Here is a 25,839-nt window from a genome sequence, read left to right on the forward strand (position 1 = left end):
AAACAGTAATTTCATGACCTTAAACCATGTGTTCCACTTTCACAATGTATTGCAATACATATCGCAGTACGCCAACGTATATCACAAAACATCGCAATACGAACATTTTGGTAACACCCAACCCTGCTAATGACTATTTAGAAAAAAATCGGTAAATATCTCAAACATTTCTACATTTAGTGTAATATTTTTTGTCCTTATGTATGGAACAATGTGTCGACTTTGTAATAGTATTAACCACCCCACCATTCAAATACAACATTGACATGGTCAGAAAGCAAACAAACAAACATACATGTTTTTATCTGTTTGTTTCCAAATCGTTTACCAGAGGGATCATGCTATAACAACTACAAGACCTACACTTTCTTAATCTATAAATATCTGTAGAGATAGATTGAAACCCATGTGCTTTAATCATATACATTGTATTTTATTAACTAGATGTTTCACCCCAAAAACATTTACATCCCCGTACATGTACCTTTCCTGTAAAATTCTATTGCTCTAGCCTCAACAAACCTAAAATAAAGTCAATTCCACCCAATTTTGTATCAAATTGTTTAATCTAATCATGTGTAATATTGTATCTCGGACTGTTTAATTGGGCTTTCTCCTCAAACGCTGAAGGTCATCAGTGGGTCCACAATACTGTATTCGGCGTCAAATATATTTTGCTTTAAATTCTTTAAATTCTGAGAGTGACTTACTATACTTACTGAAATTAATTCAGTGTACAATGTAATATTTTCTTATATATAGATACAAGAATAAGAAGTCTTCTACAACTTTTCTTTATGATCATATTTTCATTTCGTAAAGAAGAAAACAAAAGGCACAGTATGATGCCAAATCCGTTCTGGTGAAATCCTATAGCCTACAAAGTTCGCATGACCATGGCCTGCACAACTATCACAGTTTGAAATATGTCATCACTCATCGTGCTTTTGGATGAGCTATAGCTATTTCTGTAAACTGGGTGGTTTTACAAATGCGTTTATCTCACATACTCCACCTATCAGATTCTAAAACTGAATCAGCTTACCCGCTTTTCCATATTTCATAAATGGAAAGGAAGCAATATCGCAATATCGCAATATCGCAATGTCGCTGTATCGCCATATCGTGTCTCTATATCGCAATGTCGCCTTTTCGCGTTATCGCCATATCGCAATGTCGCCCAGTTTTATCGCCATTTCGTGTCTTGTTATCGCCATTTCGTGTCGTGATATCGCTATTTCGTGTCATGTTATCGCTATATCGTGTCGGGTTTTCGCTATTTCGTTTTCTGGCTGTATCGCAATATCGCTATATCGTGTCGCCGTATCGCAATGTCGTGTCGTGCTATCGCTTTGTCGCAATGTCGCCTTGATTTTACAGGGCGATAAAGCGATGGCCCGAATCAGCCACCATAATAACCTGGTGAATAGAATTCAATTATCATAAGTGACACCATACTAAGCAGTCTCTACACATTCCAACTCACATTCCAGTAAACCTTTAAATGCTGCTACATACAGGTACACATAATGAGTCAATTTGATTTACAGTCAACTGCTAGCCAAGAGGAGCAGCCCCCTCATACGTTTCGTTTACTTACCGACAAAACTACTCAGGAAAGACGACATAGCCACAGCCATAGATTTGCCCCTCGGGTGCACAGTTCTTTATAGTAACCAAATAAACAAAGTATCAGTCAAAATAATTCAGGTGTCTAATATTCAAGCTTCTAATCGGGTCTTTTATTGGTCTAAGTGCAGCCATGTTGACCGAAATTTCCAAGCCCATTTAAACAAGGCCAAGTATACTCCCTCATTAGAGACAACGTTTATATTTATTCAAACAAATTTCAAGAATTCAAACAAACCCTCGTCTTTGAATGTCGCAAACACTACTGGATCATTTGTTTTCCAGACTGTCCTGTAAAAGTACAAACAGATTGAACATACACATGCAACTGGGATCTAAAGGGAATGGATGACACAACAAATACACTGGCCATCCAGGTAGACAAAGGGTCTGACCATCCATGTAGAGGAGGCAAACACTTGTTCATACACTGTATACTCTTTAGTCCCTTGCCCATTACAGTAAGACATTACAAAGGCTTGCGTTCCGCATGGAAAGCCTAGAATTTTCCTTTGTCAGAACAAAATTGAGCTCTCGAGTTTATATCTTCTTGACAGAATTTTAGGGTATATTGTTGTGGATAGAATTTTCGAGAGCTGGTGGTGTCCTATATTTTGTGCGTGTGCGTGCGCGTGAATGAGGTTCTTCGTGAAACTGAAGTACCATTCTTCTGTTCAAAAGTTGACGTACAGGATTGAAGCATCATGCTTTAGATCTGAAGTCAATATACCATACCTCAGTTCCGAAATTGACGTACCGGATTGAAGTACTACACTTCAGTTCTATAATGATGCACCAATTCTCGGTTGAAGTACTATACTTCAGTTCCGAAACTGACATACCTTACTTAAGCTCTGTATTGAAATACCATATTTCAGAGAAAAGGGAGGCCTTTGTAAGGCTTGAAATGTGCCTGAAATGTCAGAATGAAATTAAAGCACCACACTTCTGAACCAGAAAAGTTCTGAACCAGAAAGAACCAAACCTCTGAAAGTGAAATACCATACTTCAGTTCCGAAATTGACGTACAAGACTTCAGTTCTAAACTTGCGTCATTTCCATAGTCGACAGTCAGTCGGTACTAGATGCAGACAGAAATCCGAGCAGTTACAAGTATTTACTTGGCAGTCTTTGATTAAAACAGACACACTGAATGATTTTAGTGTCTCAGGTGATGTGTAACAATACGTATGATATAATTTGAGAAATGTGGTTTATGTTGTGGGGCGTTTGTTGTACATGCTTGCATTTTACGTAAACGTTAAGATGGGAATAATACATTTTGCACATACAACGAAAGGAAAGGAATTCTTGTTCAGGTATCCATATTATAGATTAAACTGGTGGTGGTTTCCAGCATGGCTTAACCTAAGTATTTGTAAGGCTACACACTACCTTAAATTTAAGCTATAATAGTTGTCTGCGCGTTTGTAGACACATAGATGGACACACTGTATTTCCTAGATATGATCTATGTACGAAGTGTCCAGATAAAGTATAACACTTTTTCATTATGGTTCATTTAATATACATTGAAACAATGTAGGGAGGGAGGGTTTGATTTACTTAACTATATCGGGAATGAGTCGGTTTGTATTTATCTGATATCATATGTATTCAATTAACTGTCTCGCAAACAGGTGTGTGTGTCTATTTGTGTGTGCGTATGTGCGTGTGCACCTACCTCATTATTGTCAACATAACAGGGACAAAGGAAATACACTAGGTCAACGTTGACATAGGGAGAAAGGTAGGGACAATCTAAAGGGCATTTGCCCATTGTACCCTCGTTACCAGGTATCTCGCTGCACCTCATGTATGTCTGAAATGAGACCACCATAAAACATATATATCAAATACTTATAAACGAACATACATACCAAAATACACCGAGGCAGTATTTATATTCAGCTATAAGTAATCCAGTGACACTGGATTTTATTGAGTCTCGGTGCAGTTCTGAGATGGAATGTCACACTACCATGAGTTTGTTACCCACAGTGCAGTTCTCATACTGGCATCCCAAAATACGTACCAGGGACAGTCATTGGGGGTGAGATACTTCCTGTACCGTCCTGAGACTGGCGTCCTGACAATACAGAGAACCTCACAGGTAGTGAAATACTTACTGTACCGTTCTGAGACGTGCATCCAGTCATGCATGGATTGATATACGTCACTCCATCAACTCCACATAGAGGCATGTATTCCGTTGCATCACAGTTGCAGTGTCGTTTACCAAGGAATGTCTGAAACAGAATTATTTACTACAGTGGTATTAATGTATACCTTTCTTTGTCATGAAAACAAAATTCAGAATATATTTCAGCATACATTCAGAAAATGGGAGCGTATGCTATATTCAACCCATCATATTACTTATTAGTGTAATGAGTGAGTGAGTTTAGTTTTACGCCGAAGTCAGCAATATTAAACCTATATGGGTTTTTTCTGTAAATAATCTAGTCTGGACCAGATAATCCAGTGATCAATATAATCAGCGTCGATCTGCCCACATGGGAACCGATGATATGTGTCAACCAAGTCAGCGAGTCTGATCACCCGATCCCGTTAGTCACCTGTTACAAGCCTAGTCGCCTTTGTAGCAAGCATGAAGGCCTATTCTACCCCGGATTTTCACGGGACACTTAATGTAAGATAATATCTTTGCCGCATAGAAGTTAAAGAAGAACGAACTATGCTATTTCGTTTAAATAAGCTATAAACTGCAAGGTTGATTGGATCAAAGAAGAAAGATATTGGGAACTAGAAAGCAATTACGAACCAGTATGTATTTGATTATGTTTCAAGTTCTAAATATAATCATGAACAAGAACAACATCCAGAAATTGTTCATAATCTTCTTCTTTCAAATCAAATTTCAAATATTATTATTGATAAATCTCGAAATGCACTCTCTCGCTACTGCAGTTCTCATGCACTCCCAAATTAAATGGTCAGATATCAATATGTAAAGAGAGACCAAAGACTCTGTAACCTGGTTCTCTGTAACCTGGTATCGGCAAGGAATTACACGTTCTGTTAATTGTGATCATGAAGTCATCCAAAGAAAATATGACACTGAATCTGCGATTGAACATTCACAGCTTATATTCCACGCAATTAATGTCAGATTTACATTTGTGTAATCTATCATCCTGACTATCTATATTTACAGTGTCGAGACCTTGCAGTGCGTAATGAAAAATAAGTTCAAACTGTCAGTGTTCTGGTTCTACCAACTGAAACCTACTAGCCTCTTACCAAGGAACTATATGTTTTGGTTATGTGAGCCCTGGCACTTACGTCTTCCACTTTAACCCTTCCCTGTATGTCGCCTAGACCTTTGATGTTCTGTTCGTTGCAAATAAAAAACAACGTGAGAGAACAGAGGCCAGCTCCACTGATGACCAGCATGGTCGTGAGCTTCATACATCCAATGCTTGTAAGCCGGAACCTGCTGGTGATTATGCCTCCAAGAAGGGTGCCCACTAACGCCCACATCAGCTCCAGAATACCTTCAACACATTTAGGTAGGGAAATGTGAACTTTGATGAAAAGTGAATATGATTTAGCTTACGCCTTTAAGCAACCATTTAGCCACGTTTATGTATCTTAAATGTGTCTCCTTCAGATATACAGAAAAGAAATCCATCTAATTTAAACCCATAAGTGTGAGATCCACTGTTTACTTGTATGATTACATTTACACAGTTCCAATTTGAGTCAGTGACAGAAAGCATAGAGAGACATGTTTACATATTATGGCACAACGTTCAACTAAACTGCGTCCTTCTCACTGATGCACACGTTAAAACATAATGTCAATAAAACTGTTCTTGCTCCTTACTTAGTATGAAGTTCGCCTCAGCGGCCGGTCTTGCAAACTGCATCTCGATGTATTTTGGAGCAAAGCTTAAATAGCCTCCAATAAGAAACAAAGCACTGGCGTTCCCAAAGAGAAGACAGGCAATTACTGGGTTCTTCAATATTCCTAATATGGACCTTGGCATATCTGCGGGAACAACAGAAATATTTCAGATAACAGAACGTTCTGCTCCCAGCTATAGATATGTCAGCAAGAGACCGACTGATGCAGAGGGATGTTGAGTAACAAAAATCACATACCAGAAATGGTGGCATTTGTATGTGTTGGATCAAACAGGCGTTGCAAGTTCCATGAAAACCGGGATGGATCCTAGGTGGGACCCAACTCAAAAAGTATTAGAATTTTACCTTACTAAGAATGAATGAATGAGTTAATATTTCACGCCACATCGACAATATTTCAGCCATATCGTGACGAGAACATGTTTGATATTGAAATGGAATTTGTGACACTATAAAAACCTGTCGTCAGAGGACAGTAAAACAACTAGATTATCACAGTTACGATTTAAAACTAGTGTCGAAAGTTAAAATTAATATCACTATCTGGACAATACAATATGAAATACGGGCTATATGTCACCAACAACGAAGGTAGATCACCATATCAGGGACCATGGGGACTTACAATACATGTGCATAAAGCATGGATCCTAGTTGGATTTACATCATCCCTTCAGCTGTTAGCAATTTAGGAAATCTAGTCATTCATTAAAAAGACACATATTCTATGATTAAAAATGTGAAAAGTTTTAATTTACTTTGAATGTTTATGGACTTACGTACCCTCTCAGGACGACAATAATTTTACAGTACTTTAACCCCCTTTGAGGGTACAGTCACTAGCAAGCACAGTTAGGAATTTAAACTTCCAATAATAAAATGTTTATAAATATTTATCTACCTACAAGTCATGTAACAAATCTAATTCTTTTTAAATTGCAATAATTAAATGAGAACTGTAAAAAAGATCTTTCAAAGTTCGAGATTTGAAATATGTATTCCTTGTGATGGAATATTCAAGACAGTCTCGCAAGATATGCTTGACCGTGATTCTTTCATCACAAGGGATACAAAACGGAGGATCTTCACCTTTAAGCAAATATTCATGTGTATATCGTGTGTGGCCAATGGGACGTCGTGTCTTTAAATTTGGACTCACAACCCAAGTAAGTGTAGCCAAAATAGGGTTTTATAGCATGTAATTTATGACTACCTACTTTGGTGTCCCACTTCGTTTGCATCAGATCACGGATGTAAGATCTAATGCCTGCTTTATAATCTGTGTTTGGTATAAGAGGTGGTGTCACAGATTTGTTTCGTGCTGCCTTGGCAGCAAGATCGGCCGTTGTATTCCCAGAAATGCCAACGTGGTTTGGTAACCAACAAAAGACGATGTAGTATTGGCCAGTAGCAAGATCATTACACAATGCAATGATTTCTATTAAAATGGGATGTTTACGTGAAGGCAAGACAGAGAATCTGAATAGATCATATATTGTTTATGTTTTGAGTGTCTTTGAATATATTTAAGAGCCGTTAATATGACGTTAGCTTCAGCTGTGAGAACAGAGCTGCTATCCGGTAATCTAGAATATATATTGTTCTGGATCCAATGACAGTGGCATAAGCCAGCCACTGCGCCACCGTCCTTATACCCATCTTTAAATAAAGATTTGTAATTGTTATATGTATTTTTTAATTGATTATATTCTTGTTTATATTGTAATTCATTAGTTTCTGTTTTTTCTAAATGCAGTTAATGTTAGGTCGATTTGTGGCCTAACCATCTGCCAAGTAGGAGAAGAAAGAAGTCGGGAAGGAGCTATATTCTCCGGCTCAATGCCCTAGAGAGAAGATTTCCTGTTGTATAAACCCTCATAAAGCGGATTAAACACATGGTTATGGGCAGGGTTATCCTCATAAGAGTATAATTTGGTAATATATTGTAAAGTCAGTTTTATACGGCGTTGTGTAAGAGATGCTTCATCGGACTTCAACGTAGAGTCTGTCAATAGGTGAAGTTCTGAACGACCCAAGACAAAGTCGTAGACACTGGTGACGGACCAGTGATCGATCTAGATGTAAGAGGGTACCTTACTAAGAAAGTGTAATCCCAAATATAACATGTGATACATTTGACCACTTTCTAAATGGCATTTTGTATCCACAGCTTTCGGCCGTGGGAGCCGTGCCAATTAAGACCGATCAGAGGGGTACACAAAGTCCGCAGTCTACACTACCTTTGTTCGACTTTCATGTTTGTGGAAGTCGCGGTGGCTGAGCGGGTGACTTTGTGTGCTGGCGATTAGGTACCTGACTCTAAGGGTGTGGGCGCAAATTCCGCATGGGACTCACCTCGAAAAGTATTTGAATTTTTACTTTACTGAGAAAGTGTAATCCCTAATATAACACATGGTCCGTGCTAAACATCATGAAATTTGCGCTAGGCAAGTATCCTCGTTGACATGTTTTTAACCAACAGCGCCCCTTTAATACACATCAAAACAACAGAAGAAAGAAACGCATAAGCCATCTATAGACAAAGAAGTCGACAACAACACAACAACAATCACTATTTCTGTGTTTGTTTTCTTGGGTCAACAAGATGACGTCAAAGTCAATACTTTGAATGATCATCATTGGTATGAGTTGCTGCTCGGCACTATTCTTGTGGAATTCTTCCCCACACAGGTGTGGAAGTGGCATGTTTTGACGTTGACGTTTATCGTGTATTTGTTCTATTGGGTTTACATCTGAGGATGGCAAGACATTCACTTTAGAATTGACACGGTAGCGGACCGTGCCGCGTGTTGCATGTGAAGTAGCATTGTCATACTGGAATAACACCTCTGTTAGTCCATAATCGGAAGCATGTGACGTCCAGGGACTTCACTCATGTATCTATGTAGTGTCAAATTTACCCTAAACCACCACTAAATCAGATCTTTGTGTGCTGGATACCTCTCTCCACACCATGTCAATGTCCAAATCGAACCTGTCGACCTGTCGAATGTGGTGAAGAGAAAAAAGTTCTCCGACGGTAAACACTCTGTCTTTCATTTCGCTGGTGAAGAAGAAATGAAATCGTTAACTGCAGACGGCGACTGCCCGGCTTCAATGCCAGTGACGATGTTTCGATTGGCGGCACTCAGTTGTGGCAGGATGATTTCCTCTTTTCCAGGCAAAAACGAATAGTTGACCAATATTGCATGCTTCTTCTCCTACTTGCACGTTTATTGTACTTTCCATGATTTTTTGGGCGGAAGAATTGGTATAATTGTATTGATTCACCACAGTTACATTTGTCCAACATTCTCAAAACCACCTATGCGTTTCTTTTTTCTGAAGAGAGTATAACATCAGAACGAAAATGTTAAATGAGTAATTAAACGAAAATTGTAAAGGAGTAATTACAAGCTTGATACACGGTATCACACCATGACATCCGGTAAGGTGCAACAGAGACTCACCAACTATGTCCTTTTTCAGAGACTTGGTCGTGTCGATATCTTTAACCGTTGATTTCTCTATGTGCCTTGGAAAGCAGCCTAGGGGTACACACTTTTTCACCACCGGGAGTGAGGGCAAATGGAGGATCTTCCATCCTTGTTAAACAGGATGTTATTCACAGCCATGTCATGCTCAAAACTAATCTTCAGGCTGTTGCAGTGCGACTTACTTTGCATGTTGCTTTTACATTATGCTCTCTGTATATCCCACCATCTTCAACTCTTCAACTAGCTGATTTACAAGCCCTCTACAATGAACTTCCTAAACCCTGTATTATTATGGGTGATCTAAATGCCCACAGCCCACTCTGGGGTGGTTCAACCACAAACGCCAAAGGTAAATTGCTGGAGGATTTTATTTCAAATAACGATTTATGCATTTTTAATGATGGTTCCAATACATACTTACATCCTGGCACAGGAACATATTCAGCCCTTGACATGTCAATTACTGATTCACACTTACTAAACGAATTTGAATGGTCAGTCCATGATGACCTCTGTGGTAGTGACCATTTCCCAACACTACTGACACCTGTAGCCCCATCTGATGTCTCTCCGTTATCGAGATGGAATTTCAAAAAGGCAAACTGGTCTTTATACGAAACGCTGTGTGTTGACAAACTTACACCGGAAAATTTCTGTAATGTTCCTGATGCCTTAAAAAGTTTCTCTGATGAAGTAACTCTCATTGCTGACGAGTGTATACCAAGGTCCTCTTCAATTCCACATATTCGAAAACCATGGTTTAACGATACATGCAAACAAGCTAGAAGAGAACGGAAAAAGGCAGAGCACTATTTCCGTAGACACCCCATGGTGCATAATTTGAATAGATTTAAAATTTTAAATGCCAAAGCACGGCGTACTTTTAAACAAAGTAAACGCCAATCTTGGCAAAATTATGTATCAAACATTAATTCACGTACGCCAATATCTACGGTCTGGAATAAGATCCAAAAAATCAAAGGGAAGGGTTCCAAATGTAGCATTCATCATCTTAAAGACGGAAACCAGTTGTTAACTGGTAGAAACGAAATTGCAAATAAACTTGGTGAAACTTTAGCAAAACATTCTTCTTCGTCCAATTATGACCCTAAATTCCAAAAGTACCAAAAAAAAGAAATCTGTTAATTTCAATTCAGATAATGGGGAAGATTACAATGAGGTATTTTCTATTGATGAGCTCCATACTGCTTTTGATCAGGCCAACGACTCTGCTCCTGGAGCTGATAACATCCATTATCAACTCCTGAAACACTTACCGGAATCATGTTTGGAGACACTCTTACAAATTTTTGATGACATTTGGACAACTGGAACTTTCCCTTCGTCATGGCGTGATGCTATAGTTGTTCCCATCCCCAAACCTGGGCGTGATCATACTGATCCTTCCAATTATAGGCCCATATCATTAACTAGCTGTGTTTGCAAGACCATGGAACGCATGATAAATAATCGACTTGTTTGGTACTTGGAAACCAATAGCCTCATAACAGATATACAATGTGGTTTCCGTAAAAACAGAAGTACTATTGATCATCTAGTGCGTTTGGAATCGTTTGTTAAGAATGCCATAATTAATAAGCAACATGCAGTGTCAATCTTTTTTGATTTAGAAAAAGCGTATGACTCGACATGGAAACATGGGATTTTGAAAGATTTACATGACCTTGGATTACGAGGCCGTTTGCCGCAATTTATATCCAACTTTTTAAATGACAGGCAATTTCAAGTTAGAGTGGGTTCTACCCTGTCTGATCATTACAGTCAGGATCAAGGTGTCCCACAAGGTAGTATTTTGTCTGTCACATTATTTAGTATTAAAATCAACAGTTTATCAAAGGTTTTAAATGATTCAATTGATGGATCACTTTTTGTGGATGATTTTAACATTTCTTGTCGTGGGAAAAATATGCATACCATGGACCGTCAACTGCAGTTATGTTTAAACAAAATAGATAAGTGGTGTCTTGAAAACGGTTTTAAATTTTCTAAATCAAAAACTAGTTGCATACATTTTTGTCGTAAATACAAACAACATAAGGACCCTGAACTGTTCTTAAATGGCACTCCCATCAAAGTAGTCAAGGAGGCCAGGTTCTTAGGTCTGATTTTCGACTCGCATTTCACTTTTCTTCCGCATATCAAATCCCTGAAAACTAAATGCCTGAAGGCACTTGATTTATTAAAAGTCGTGTCTAATTCAAAGTGGGGAGGTGACCAGACTACCCTCCTCCATCTATATCGATCACTTGTCCGTTCTAAACTTGATTATGGCTCCATCGTGTATGGTGGAGCCTGCAAAAGCAACTTAAAATTATTACATTCTGTTCATCATCAAGGTCTAAGACTTTGTCTTGGGTCCTTTAGAACCTCTCCTGTTCACAGTCTATATATTGAAGCCGATGAACCATCTCTTACACACCGCCGTCTAAACTTATCTTTACAATATATAACAAAGCTATTCTCTAACAAAACTAACCCTGCATATAACTGTGTTTTTAATCCTCTCTACGATGACTTGTATAACAAAAAGCCTTCTCTTGTTCCACCGCTCGGGCACAGAATTAAACCCTTTCTTTCTTCGGCCGGCATTGAGCTGGAAAATATAGCTCCGTCCCGTCTTCTTTCTTCTCCTCCTTGGCAGTTGGTTAGGCCACAAGTCGACCTAACATTAACGACATTTAAAAAATCAGAAACTAATGAATTACAATACAAACAAGAATATAATCAATTACAACATAAATATAGCAATTATAAATCCTTATTTACAGATGGGTCCAAGGATGGTGGCGCAGTGGCTTGTGCCACTGTCATTGGATCCAGAACAATATCATCTAGATTACCAGATAATAGTTCAATTTTTACTGCAGACGCTAACGCCATATTAACGGCTCTTAAATATATTCACAGACATCCTAGACATAAACAGTACATAATCTATTCCGACTCTCTTTCTTGCCTTCAGGCTCTTAAAAACCTATCATGTACACATCCACTTTTAATAGAAATTATGGAGTTATATAATGATCTTGCTACTGGCCAATGCGACATCGTATTTTGTTGGTTACCAAGCCACGTTGGCATTTCTGGCAACAAAATGGTCGATCTTGCTGCTAAGGCAGCACTCAACAAATCTGTGACACCACTTCTGATTCCATACTCAGACTATAAAGCTACAATTAGATCTTATATCCGTGATCTAATGCAGAAGACGTGGGACACCCAAGTGGGTGTTAATAAATTACATGAAATAAAACCGTATATTGGTTACACCTACTTCGGTTGTCAGTCCAGATTTGAGGAGGTTGTTATGTGAGGAAGTCGCATTCACCATACTAGATACACTCACGAATATATACTTCAAGGTGAGGATCCTCCGTTTTGTATCCCTTGTGATGAAGGAATCACGGTCAAGCATATCCTGCTTGACTGTATTGATTTTGCCATCACAAGGGAGAAATATTTTCATGTCAAAACAATGAAGGATCTTTTTAATGTTAATTATCATTTAATCATTGAATTTTTAAAGGAAATAGAATTATTACATAAATTTTGAATAATGTGTTTTGTTAATAGAAAGCTGATATTTTAACCATGGTGGTAAGAATTGTCACCTGCGATTGTTAGTGGCTGTACCCTCAAAGGGGGTTAAAGTAGCGTAAAATTATTGTCCCCCTGAGAGGATACGTAAGTCCCAAAACTTTCAAAGTGAAATCTAAACTGACCAATTTTTTAATCGTAGTATTTTTGTCATTTTAAATTTCGGCTACATTTTCCTACAATCACCAACGGCTGAGGGGATGGTGTAAATCCAGCTAGGGTCCATGCAGGTAGCAAAAGTAATGTAAGTCCCCATGGTCCCTAGTATGGTGATCTACCTTCAGTTGTTGGCGATCTACAGCCCGTATTTTATATTGTATTGTCCAAATAGTGGTATTTGTTTTAACTCTCAACACTAGTTTTAATTGTAACTGTGATATTCTAGTTGTTTTACTGTCCTTTGACGACAGGTGTTTATAATGTATACATATTTCATTTCAATATAGAAATGTTCTCGTCACGATATGGCTGAAATATTGCCGATGTGACGTTAAATTTTAACTCACTCACTCCTAGGGGTACAGCAAGAAAGAGGGCAGCACATCCAAACATCAGGTACCCAATCCACCATGCCCCTATCCACTGGGGGTGAGTGCTGTCGAACTGGGTCTCTTGAAACAAAAACCATACAACTAGTATGTGTTTCATGAAAACGTGTTGTGCTCATATGGCGTAAAGAAAATAGATTCCAATAATGTAAGACAAAAAGTAAGTCATCTGAATGCAAACTTTGATTTGAAAAAAAAGTTGTGAGTTGGTATTCCGTTTAAAATGCTTTTGTGTAAACGATGAATACAGTTAATATTCACTAATTAATGCAAGCACATAACCAACCGCTTAGATCAATAGGAATGTCACTGAGCCATCCACCAAGACCGAGCGCAACAGCTGGTCCAAGGTAAGCTATTGCCATGGTGATGCCTACAAGACCACGAATACAAACTTGTCAGTACATAAGTAAACTATTTCCACTACGCTCACTCCTTCCCCTACACAAAATCCTTCACTACACACAATCCTATCACTTTTCGCACTTCTTCCGATACTCATTTCCTTCCGCTACACACAGACCTTTCGCTATAAACATTCCTTCTGCTTCCCACAATCCTTTCGGTTTTCCTTTCCCACAACTAACAATACCTTTTCACACTTCTTCCGCTACGCACACTCCTTTTCCTATTCACACCCCTTTCACTGCCTACAACACTTTCGCTGTGGACACTCCTCCTTCCCTAACACAAAACACTACTCACACCACACACACTACTTCACTTCACACACTTTTCCACAACACACACTACTTCCACTACACACACTACTTTCACTACACACAGTGTCCGCTACACACGCTACTTCCACCACACACACTCTACTTCCACTATACACACTACTTCAGCTACACACACTACTCCCACTACACACACTACTCCCACTACCCAAACTACTTTCGATTTACACACTACTGCCACCACACACAATGTTTCGGGCACCCGTGGCGAGCCACCTCCTCGTGGTGGGTGCTGGGTCACGCTAAGAGCTCGCCGACACCCCCGTAGTGGACCCGGGGGGTTATTTGGTCCACCAACCCGTTTGCCGTGGGTTGCGGCCTGTGTCGGCGGAGGAGGGGATCCTGGTGGTTGAGGGCAATAGGGGCCTGCAATCGTGTTCCTGTTGCTCAATACACCACTTTGGCCCTGACTTCGCCTAGACGGGTGGTCGAATAGGTCCGGTTCGACCAATCGGCTGGTCACGCCAAGCCCTGTGCTACATTTGTTTACTGTTGTGAGAAAATTACGAAATTATAACATGTCTAAAGACTTGGCGAATGTTTTGATCTTAATGTTGTTTGTTTTTGCCTAGAGTCGTATGCCAGAAGGCGGTGGCTCATGGGCCAATCTGGTGGAACTATTAATCTTTTAATTTCTCTGCTGGAGTATATCATCCGGGTATCCTTGGTGCTGCAAGCTCGAGATCCGCTTGTTTTTACCATTGTCCTTGTGATACTCCGTGGTGGGTGGGGAGCTCGGATGATGAAATCTAAACCCTAAATATGGCTTATGAAATCCCCACAAAAAAACCAAACGTCCTCTTGAAAATGATGTTGATGATAATGACCTTCGACCGTCCAGATCAATTGAGTTTTGGCCACGCTTTCTTGTGATCGAATCTGCTGATAAAACGCCTCTAAAATTGAACCCGTTCGCAGTTGCCAAATTTATTCAAGGTATTGCCGGGGAAGTTAAGAACATTAAACGGCTACGTTCAGGTGCACTGCAGGTTGAGTGTGGGAAACGGCAGCAGTCAGTCAATTTGATGAGCATAGAATCGTTTGTTGGAATTCCTGTTACCGTATCTGCTCATAAGACGTTAAACACGAGCAAAGGAATCATCAGAGACCGTGATCGGTTGTTTTCTGACATGACAGAACTTGACATCATGACTGAAATGAAAGATCAAGGTGTGCTCGACGTCAAACGCTTTTCAGTCCGCAAAAACAATGAAAGTGTTCCAACCAATACTTATCTGTTCTCCTTTTCATCTCAGACAGCTCCAAAATCATTGAAGGCTGGTTACTGCAACATCAAGGTTGACGTGTACATTCCGAACCCGCTCAGGTGTTTTAAATGTCAGAAGTACGGCCATGGTGTAAATACTTGTACATTGTCCGTTGTGTGTGCCCACTGTGGTGAGAAGACACACACAACGGAAGATTGTACCTGTGATTTTAAAAAATGCACCAACTGCTCAGGCGACCATTCCTCATTTTCTAAACAATGTCCTGTTTGGAAAGAACAAATGGAAATAAATAGAATCAAATTCACTCAAAATATCTCTTTTTCTGAGGCCAAAAATATAGTAAAAAGATCTGATCTTCCAGAAAGCTATGCTGCAGTAGCAAAAACAACATTGGAGTCACGCTCTAAAATAACAAAATCATCCACAGGCTGCCAAACTATCTTGACTTGGGTAAATTGCGATTCTCCACAGCTTTGTATCCTGCTATATCATCACAGACTGAGGAACCACTCCCTAGTACCTCAAAGTCGTCTTCTGATCACAAATCATCATCATCTCAGTCACATTCAAGGTCTCAATCAACATCTGATAGTCAACAAACGGTGAAAAGTAAACCAAAGCCAAAGCCTGATGCTTTAAAAGAACACAGTAGCAGAGCTCCTAAGGGGTCACAAAATAAAATTCAATTGTACAATAAATATGGGTCTCTTGAAGATATGGACGTTTCTGAAAACGTCCATTCTAGGGCACATAGCTTGTCGCCCTCCAAAAGAGTGCGGGGTAGATCCCCAATAAATCCCCCCAAAAGATAGTTTATTCCAATAATATTGTACAGTGGAACTGCAGAGGATTGAGGACAAATTTACATGAATTACAGCTATTAGTCCAAGATTTCACACCTTCAGCGTTATGTCTCCAAGAGACATATTTAAAACAAACAGATACATTTGACCTTCGTCATTTTAATGCATATCATTCTTTTTCACCTCCGGGTGATAGAGCCACTGGCGGGTCATCCATTCTAGTCAGACAAAACGTTATTCAAAGCCCTGTTTCACTTAATACTAATATGCAAGCTGTTGGTGTGAGAATTACTTTACATGTAGCGTTTACGCTATGCTCTCTTTATATTTCGCCGTCTTCGACGTTTGCTAAAACCGATCTCCAAGCTCTATATGACCAACTCCCGAAGCCCTGTATTATAATGGGAGATTTAAATGGCCATAACCCACTCTGGGGTGGTGTAAATACAAACACTAAAGGTAAGTTGTTGGAGGACTTTTGTTCCGACAATGACTTATGTATTTATAATGATGGTTCAAACACATATTTACACCCTGGTACAGGGACTTATTCTGCTCTCGACTTGTCATTGACAAATTCCGAACTATTAAATGAATTCGAATGGTCAGACCTGTGTGGAAGTGACCATTTTCCTACTATATTAAAAGCTGTAACTCCATCTGATGTTCCTCCATCATCAAGGCGGAATTTTAAAAGGCTAACTGGGCTTTATATGAAACACTGTGTGCTGAAAAACTTAAACCCGAACGTTTTATTGACGTTCTTGATGCTATTAAATCTTTTCCTGATGAACTGAATTCCAAAGCTGATGATTGTATACCAAATTCCTCTGTAGTTCCACACATAAGAAAACCATGGTTCAACGATGAGTGCAAACAAGCTAGGAAGGCAATGAAAAAAGCAGAACATTATTTCCGTCGCCATCCTATGATGCATAATTTAAATAAATTTAAAATTTTAAATGCTAAAGCACGGCGTACTTTTACACAAAACAAACGCCAATCTTGGCAAAATTATGTGTCCAAAATAAATTCTCGGACACCCATGTCCAAGGTATGGAACATGGTCCAGAAAATCAAAGGTAAAGGTACTAAATCTACTGTCCATCATCTTAAACATAGAGATCAATTGCTTACTGATAAATCAGATATTGCTAATAAACTAGGTGAAACCCTTGCTGAACACTCTTCCTCTTCAAATTATGTTCCAAAATTCCAGCAATATCAAAAACAAGAAGAAAAGAAAACTATTATTTTCAATTCTGATAATGGGGAAGATTATAATGAAACGTTTTCTATTCATGAACTCCATACTGCTCTTGATCAAGCTCATGACACTGCTACAGGAGCTGATAACATACATTATCAACTCCTGAAGCACTTACCGGAATCCTGCCTAGAAACTCTTCTAAATATTTTTGATTATATTTGGACATCGGGTAACTTTCCTCCATCATGGCGTGACGCCATAGTAGTACCAATACCTAAACCTGGACGTGATGATACGGATCCGTCCAATTATCGACCTATTTCACTAACTAGCTGTGTTTGCAAGACCATGGAACGCATGATAAACAATCGACTTGTTTGGTACTTGGAAACTAATAATCTTATCACAGATATACAGTGTGGTTTCCGTAAAAACAGAAGTACTGTCGATCACTTAGTGCGACTGGAATCATTTGTGAAAAACGCACTAATTAATAAACAACATGCTGTGTCTATCTTTTTTGATCTTGAAAAAGCATATGACACAACATGGAAACATGGAATTTTGAAGGATTTACATGACTTTGGTTTGCGAGGTCGTTTGCCTCAATTTATTGCCAACTTTTTAAACGACAGACAATTCCAGGTCCGTGTGGGTTCTACCCTGTCTGATCATTACAATCAGGATCAGGGTGTTCCACAAAGCAGTATTTTGTCTGTCACTCTTTTTAGCATCAAGATCAACAGTTTATCAAAAGTTTTAAACGATTCAATTGATGGATCGTTATTTGTGGATGATTTTAATATTTCTTGTCGTGGTAAAAATATGCATACCATTGAACGGCAATTGCAGTTATGTTTAAACAAAATAAATAAATGGTGTCTTGAAAACGGCTTTAAATTTTCCAAATCGAAAACTAACTGCATACATTTTTGTCGTAAATACAAACCACATAAAGACCCTGAACTGTCTCTAGATGGGACGCCCATTAAAGTTGTGAAGCAGGCCAAATTTTTGGGTCTAATCTTTGATTCACATTTAACTTTTTTACCACATATTAAATCTCTTAAAACTAAATGCCTGAAAGCACTTGACTTGTTGAAAGTTGTTTCAAATTCAAAATGGGGAGGGGATCAAGCTACCCTTCTCCATCTATATCGATCACTCGTTCGTTCTAAACTTGATTATGGCTCCATCGTCTATGGTGGAGCCTGCAAAAGCAATCTTAAACTTCTTGATCCTGTCCATCACCAAGGTCTAAGACTTTGTCTTGGGTCCTTCAGAACTTCACCTATTGACAGTCTTTACGTTGAGGCCGATGAACCATCTCTTGCACAACGCCGTATTAAATTATCTTTACAATATATCACAAAACTATACTCTAACGAATCTAACCCTGCATATAACTGTGTCTTCAATCCTCTTTATGACGATTTTTATAGCAAAAAGTCTTCTCTTGTTCCACCTCTTGGGCTCAGAATAAAGCCGTTAATTGCTGCTGCTGGTATTGAACTGGACAATATAGCTCCTTTCCGTCTTCTTTCCTCTCCCCCTTGGCAGTTGGTTAGACCACATGTTGACCTAACATTAACTACATTTAAAAAATCAGAAACGAATGAATTACAGTATAAACAAGAATATAATCAACTGAAACATACATATAACAATTACAAATCCTTATTTACAGATGGGTCCAAGGATGGTGATGCAGTTGCTTGCGCTACTGTCATTGGATCCAGAACAATATCTTCTAGATTACCAGATAATAGTTCTATTTTTACAGCAGACGCTAACGCCATATTAACAGCTCTCAAATATATTCAAAGACACCCGAAACGTAAACAGTATATAATATATTCCGACTCTCTTTCTTGCCTTCAGGCTATTAAAAATCTTTCTTGTAAACATCCACTTTTAATAGAAATTATTGAACTGTATAATACTCTTGCTACTGGCCAATACGACATCGTCTTTTGTTGGTTACCCAGTCACGTAGGTATTTCTGGGAATGTGATGGCTGATCTTGCTGCCAAGGCAGCACTCAACAAATCTGTGACACCACTTCTTCTTCCATATTCAGATTACAAAGCTTGCATTAGAACGTATATCCGTGATCTGATGCAGAAGAAGTGGGACACTCAAGTAGGTATTAATAAATTACATGAAATACAACCGTATATTGGCTACACCTACTTGGGTTGTCAGTCCAGAGTTGAGGAGGTCATCGTGCGACGATGTCGTATTGGCCACACAAGATATACACATAAATATTTGCTTAAAGGTGAGGATCCTCCGTTTTGTATCCCTTGTGATGGAAGAATCACAGTCAAGCATATCCTGCTTGACTGTGTTGAGTATTCCATCACAAGGGATCAGTATTTTCATTCACAAACTCTGAAGGATCTTTTTAATAATACAAGCTCTCATTTAATTATTGCATTTTTAAAAGAATTAGATTTATTGACAGAATTGTAAATAGATAAATATTTTATTATTGGAAGTTTAAATTGGTAACTGTGCTTGTTAGTGGCTGTATCCTCAAAGGGGGTTGAAGTACTGTAAAACTATTGTCCCCCTGAGAGGGTACGTAAGTCCACAAACATTCAAAGTAAATTCAAACTTTCACGTTTTTAATCGTAGCATAAGTGTCGTTTTATTTGCATGGCTAGATTTCCAAAATTGCTGATGGCTGAGGGGATGATGTAAATCCAGCTAGGGTCCATGCAGGTAGCAAATGTACTGTAAGTCCCCATGGTCCCTAGGTATGGTGATCTACCTTCAGTTGTTAGCAATCTATAGCCCATTTTTATCTTGTATGGTCCTCTATAGATAAATTGTTTTAGGTATAGTTACTAGTTTTATATTCTCATCTGTGATATTCTAGTTGTTTTACTGTCCTTCGTTGACAGGTTTTATAATAGATATATATACTTCATTTCAGTATTAAATGTTCTCGTCACGATATGACTGAGATATTGCCGATGTGACGTTAAATATTAACTCACTCACTCACAATGTTTCGCTACACACGCTACTTCCACTACACACAATATTTCCACTACATTCGGTCCTTCCACTACAAACACTACTACAACTGGAATATTGCTGAGTGCGGTGTAAAACTAAACTCGCCGAAAGGTTATATTTCGATAACTACATAAAATATCTTCCACATTGCAAAGAACGATGTTTTGTCTGTATTGCATAATGAATCAAAACGTACCTGTCAGTAAACTCGACTGCTGTTTGTCGCGGGAATTATTTTCAATGTACGGTAGACCAAGGGAAAAGCGTGGGGATTTACCCACTCCTTGTAACACCATCAGCACGGCAAGCACATTGTACATCCAACGTCCATTGTCAATCGCTTGGTCCTCCGTGGCTAGACATCGTTCATGTTCCTGCATGGAATCATGACATAGTCTCGCTGTTTGTTCAGATGAATAGTTGGAGACAAGATCCTCTAAAGTAGGGAGGGATACAGGATCCATGACGTGTAAGAGGCCCGACATGGAACAAGCAATACCAAACAAAGCCACCGTACAGGACAGGATCCTAGGTATAAAGCCCAGAAATGGCTGAAGAAGAAAATACCTGAAAGATAACCGATTTCGTTGCAGCTCAGAAGGAGGCCACTTTTTGTACTGCTGAGTCCAAACTGTTTCTCCAGGGATGTGATCTGTGATGACGTGTAAGACTTGATTGCCTCCAGCACCAGTGACGATATACTAAACACGGCAGTGAACCAGAGGATGTTGTGGTAACACCGCTGTCGACGTCCTCCAGACTCAGTCATGGCGCTGCCACTCATACCGTTGTGAGGAATATCTACTGCCTGACTACTGTCAGCTGAAGGAGATACAGGTGAGTTATTTCTGAACTGCAAAGTATTATACAAGCAAGACTGAAAACAGGGAGCGACCCATTGCATGCATCCTATGCTACTGTTGGTGATTCCAAAAAATTGCAAAAAAATAATGTTTCTTACAGCAGCTGTGATTTAACCATAGTGAGAACACGTGTCTGAGCACGTGTCTGAACATATGTCTTCACATTAACTTTCAAAATATGATTTCCATATGTACTACATCAAACTGAGGTCTGACATTGTTCGAAAAAGCAAACTTTTGACCCAGATATTGCATTTTTCACTTGAGCATTTTACCTCGCAAGATTTATCCTCCCGGTTCCGTACTGACACAGTGAACGTTGATATATCAGCACCCTGTGTTGCACATGTTTTGTTCATGGAGATGTAAAGGTAAAGCCGTTTGGTTTTAATATTTTAGATTACAATGCTTAGACATATAATGAAGCCAGACATTAGTGTACAAACAGGCCAGCGACAGTCATGCAGTTACCAGTTTTCATGTCTTTGCTGAGGGTGTGTGTGTGTGTATGTGTGTATGTGTGTATGTGTGTGTGTGTGTGTGTGTGTGTGTGTGTGTGTGTTTCCTTTGGTTTCAGACGTTCACAAGAAGTGTCGTTAAAACTCATTTACAGGCCAGTCATGCAGTTACCAGTTTTCATGTCTTTGCTGTGTGTGTGTGTGTGTGTGTGTGTGTGTGTGTGTGTGTGTGTGTGTGTGTGTGTGTGTGTGTTTCCTTTGGTTTCAGACGTTCACAAGAAGTGTCGTTAAAACTCATTTACAGGAACAAAGACACGTGGAAATTTATATTACAACGTGATATGTAATCAGGTTCTGGTTTCCGGAACAACATCTGACGATATCAGAAATGATAATGGTCAACATCGAGTTGCAAACTAACGAAACAACGACGTGAAATAAAGACGTTTGTCATAAGTTTCTTTGATACGGGTATAGGTTTTCCGAAGTCAAAGTGGAAAATTTGAAACTGACTGGGTACTGACTGTGCTTCACTGGAGATTTTCTTATTTAACTTCATGAAAACAAAAATGTGTAATTTTCCCAGAAATGTATTAACATGTACCAAGTGGGATAAACGATACCTGTCTAACAAAATGATAGTCCTAGGTATATTTAATAATAATGTAAGCTTGTGTTTTCTAATATGGAATTGCCAGTAAACAAATTTAGCTGGAACCATTAGACTTTGGGATGTTGTTTGGTTTTTTTTATGAAAGCACATTCTGATTTCTGAAACAGGAAGACAGACAGGTTTATAATTTACATGTATTTATGGTAAATTTATAACATTTCCTCGCGATGTGGCTGATATATTTCCGATGCGACTGTAAATGATAACTTAATCACCTCTCTAACAATCTGTGGAAACACTTAGATTACGTCAGGCTATAATGAAAAACACACACCGTAAGTTTGTGTTTTCCAAACAGGGATTGCCAGTAACCAAACTGAACTGGAGCCATTATATTTTATTGTGTTTTTTTATGTTAATGCTGAATGAATCCAATTTCTTAAACCGGGAGAGATCATCAGTGGTATTTATACAAGACAGTGAAGAAGTATGTCCCAGTGGTAATGTTAAATCACAAGTGAGTCCATGTGCAGGAACATTCAGACGGCATACTCCAAACAAAGGCTTGGAGCACTGCGTTGTTCCTTGCGGATATGCTTGATGTTAAAAGGTTCTATACTAAAGTTATCTGGCCGTTAGCGGCATATCACTGGATGGTTGTTGACATGTTTCCACTGTTACTGCAGAACTATTGTTACGAGTGTGTATTTCCTGTATATTTTGTTATTAATTCAGTATTAAATATTAATGGGTCACAATGTTTAGTGTTTTGAATAGTAAATATTATGGGTCACGTTCCCCCAATTTTGTTACGGTTAAGAATTTACCGTGACAAAATTGGGGGCTCGTCCGGGATTGAATTCATTTGACATCTGAGGCCTTTTCTGAAATATATTCCAAATTTCTGTAATTTTGCACAAGTTAATTGTTGAACCAGCAAAATGGTGTTTGAACTTGAGAAGTTTGTATTGTCCCGTGACTATGAGACAATTAGTCAGTTGAGGAAGTCAGATTTATTGCAAATTTCTGCACATCTCAAACTTCGAATCCCGGACGAGCCCCCAAGTTTGTCACGGTAAATTGTTAACCGTAACACTATCCCATGGCCATTTATCAACCATGGATATAGGGTCCCTTTTCGTGTGTTTCTAGAAACCATTCAAAATGCTCCCTAGATCTGTATTCAGCTGAGGACATCCATGAGGATTCATGTCGTTAGAAGCGACTAACCCAATCGGGTGGTTAGGCTCGCTGACTTTGTTGACACATGACATCGCATCACAATTGTGTAGATTGATACTCATGCTGTAGATCACTATAATGTCTGATTCAGACTCAGTTATTTACGGAATCCCGCCACATATATACCTGGAATATTGCGAAGTGCGACGTTAAACAACAAACCAACCAGTTGCCAACATACAGTGTCTTGAGTCATCAACACATTCTCACAATATAACCTGGATCGTAAATCGAGTTTGCTCTTGGCAGATTTCTTATTGATGTGGAAAACGTTTTGACGCACATATCAGTTGCCATTTTTACACCGTATGTGACCAGTGTCATCGTCTCCATTAAAGGGCTATGGATATAGTCATTGTCTTTTTGTACAGCATGCTGTAAAACACGATCACTGAGATGTTGGAATGATGCACAATTGAAAGAAGTCCAGCAAAATTACAAATCCATATCTTACCTTTCACGTGCACTGGGCGTTGCCTGTGAGTCTTTAATCAAATGCACAGACACATTCTCCTCTTCATGTTTCAGAGAAACGAGTCCTGTACGCGGCAGACACATGTACTTGTGTTTCAATATTAAGTTACCTTGCGATGACCATTGATGGCTCTTTTCGTAAAAAAAATCTATGTTGTACATGTCTGACGTGAGTGAGTGAAAAGATATAAACTAGTAACTGTAAGCCTTCAGAGGATAGTTAAGGCGATAACCTTCAACTGTTGAGTGGAATAGAAACGCTGAGCAGTGATATTTTTACTATTTACATACTACACAATACACTATAAACTCCTTAGCGTGACATAGAATACATATGTGGTATTCTACGCGAGGTGGTGGTGTGAACCCAGGACTAGATATATACCTATATACAGTGTGACACGCACCTTGGACTGAAGATGCATACATTTAATTAGTGAGTGAGTGAGTTAAAACTCACCTTGGCAATATTTCGGCGACATCGTGACTAAAACAATTTAGAGATTAACAACAGTTAAAGAAAGAGTATAGCATCCTGTTAACGAAGAACAGTAAAATAATAATCACAGATATGCATGTAAAACTAGTAATTAAATCTAAATTTAAACTGTTTAGTGACTGAGTTAATATTTATCGTCATGTAGGCAATATCGTGACGAGAACAAGTAATAGTGACATTGCAGAATGTATGAAAATAAGAAACTAAAACCCTGATGACGGAGAACAGTAAAACCACTAGTATATATCACAGATATCCGTTTAAGACTAGTAATTAAATCTAAAACAGTTTAACTATAGAGGACAATACCATATAAATGGGCTATAGATTGCCAACAACTGAAGGTAGATCAGCATACTAGGGATCATGGCGACTTGCAGAACCCTTGCTACCTGCATGGACCTTAGCTCACCATCCCTTCAGCCGCTGGCGACTGTAAGAAATGTTAGCCAAAATTAAAATATCAAGAATACTACGTTTAAAAAGATCCTGGATTATGTGTTTTGGAACTTACGTGCCCTCTCGGGTGGACTGCATGCATTGAACTAGAGAGTACGGGCATGGTCTGGAGACGTAATACTATATATCACAGAATCCAGGTCTCGGTATGGTCTGGCAACGTAATGCTATATATCATAGACTCCCAGGCCTCGGCACAGGCTGGAGACGTAATACTATATATCGTTGACTCCCAGACCTCGGCATGGTTTGGAGACGTAATACTACATTTCATAGACTCCCAGGCCTCGGTATGGGCTGGAGACGTAATACTATATATCGTTGACTCCCAGGCCTCGGCATGGTTTGGAGACGTAATTCTATATATCATGACTCCGAGGCCTCGGCACGGGCTGGAGACGTAATACTATATATCGTTGACTCCCAGGCCTCGGCATGGTTTGGAGACGTAATACTAAATATCACAGACACCGAGGCCTCGGCATGGGCTGGAGACGTAATACTACATATCATCGACTCCCAGGCCTCGGCATGGGCTGGAGACGTAATACTACATATCGTTGACTCCCAGGCCTCGTCATGGTTTGGAGACGTAATGCTATATATCATAGACTCCGAGGCCTCGGCACGGGCTGGAGACGTAATTCTATATATCGTTGACTCCCAGGCCTCGGCATGGTTTGGAGACGTAATACTACATATCATAGACTCCAAGGCCTTGGCACGGGCTGGAGACGTAATACTATATATCGTTGACTCCCAGGCCTCAGCAGGGGCTGGAGACGTAATACTATATATCATAGACTCCGAGGCCTCGGCACGGGCTGGAGACGTAATACTATATATCGTTGACTCCCAGGCCTCGGCATGGTTTGGAGACATAATACTACATATCATAGACTCTGAGGCCTTGGCACGGGCTGGAGACGTAATACTATATATCGTTGACTCCCAGGCCTCGGCATGGTTTGAAGACGTAATACTATATGTCATAGGCTCCAAGGCCTCGGCACGGGCTGGAGACGTAATACTATATATC

The 25,839-nt window shown here is 39.3% G+C and overlaps 1 pseudogene; it reads right to left on the reverse strand.

Annotated features, from left to right (window-relative positions):
- LOC137283993 (solute carrier organic anion transporter family member 2A1-like) overlaps nt 1–24,324 on the reverse strand; it is a 31,890-nt pseudogene extending 7,566 nt beyond the window's left edge.
- Between the last annotated feature and the right edge of the window lie 1,515 nt (nt 24,325–25,839).

This window comes from Haliotis asinina, chromosome 5, assembly GCF_037392515.1.
Source record: "Haliotis asinina isolate JCU_RB_2024 chromosome 5, JCU_Hal_asi_v2, whole genome shotgun sequence".
Lineage (NCBI taxonomy): Eukaryota > Metazoa > Mollusca > Gastropoda > Lepetellida > Haliotidae > Haliotis > Haliotis asinina.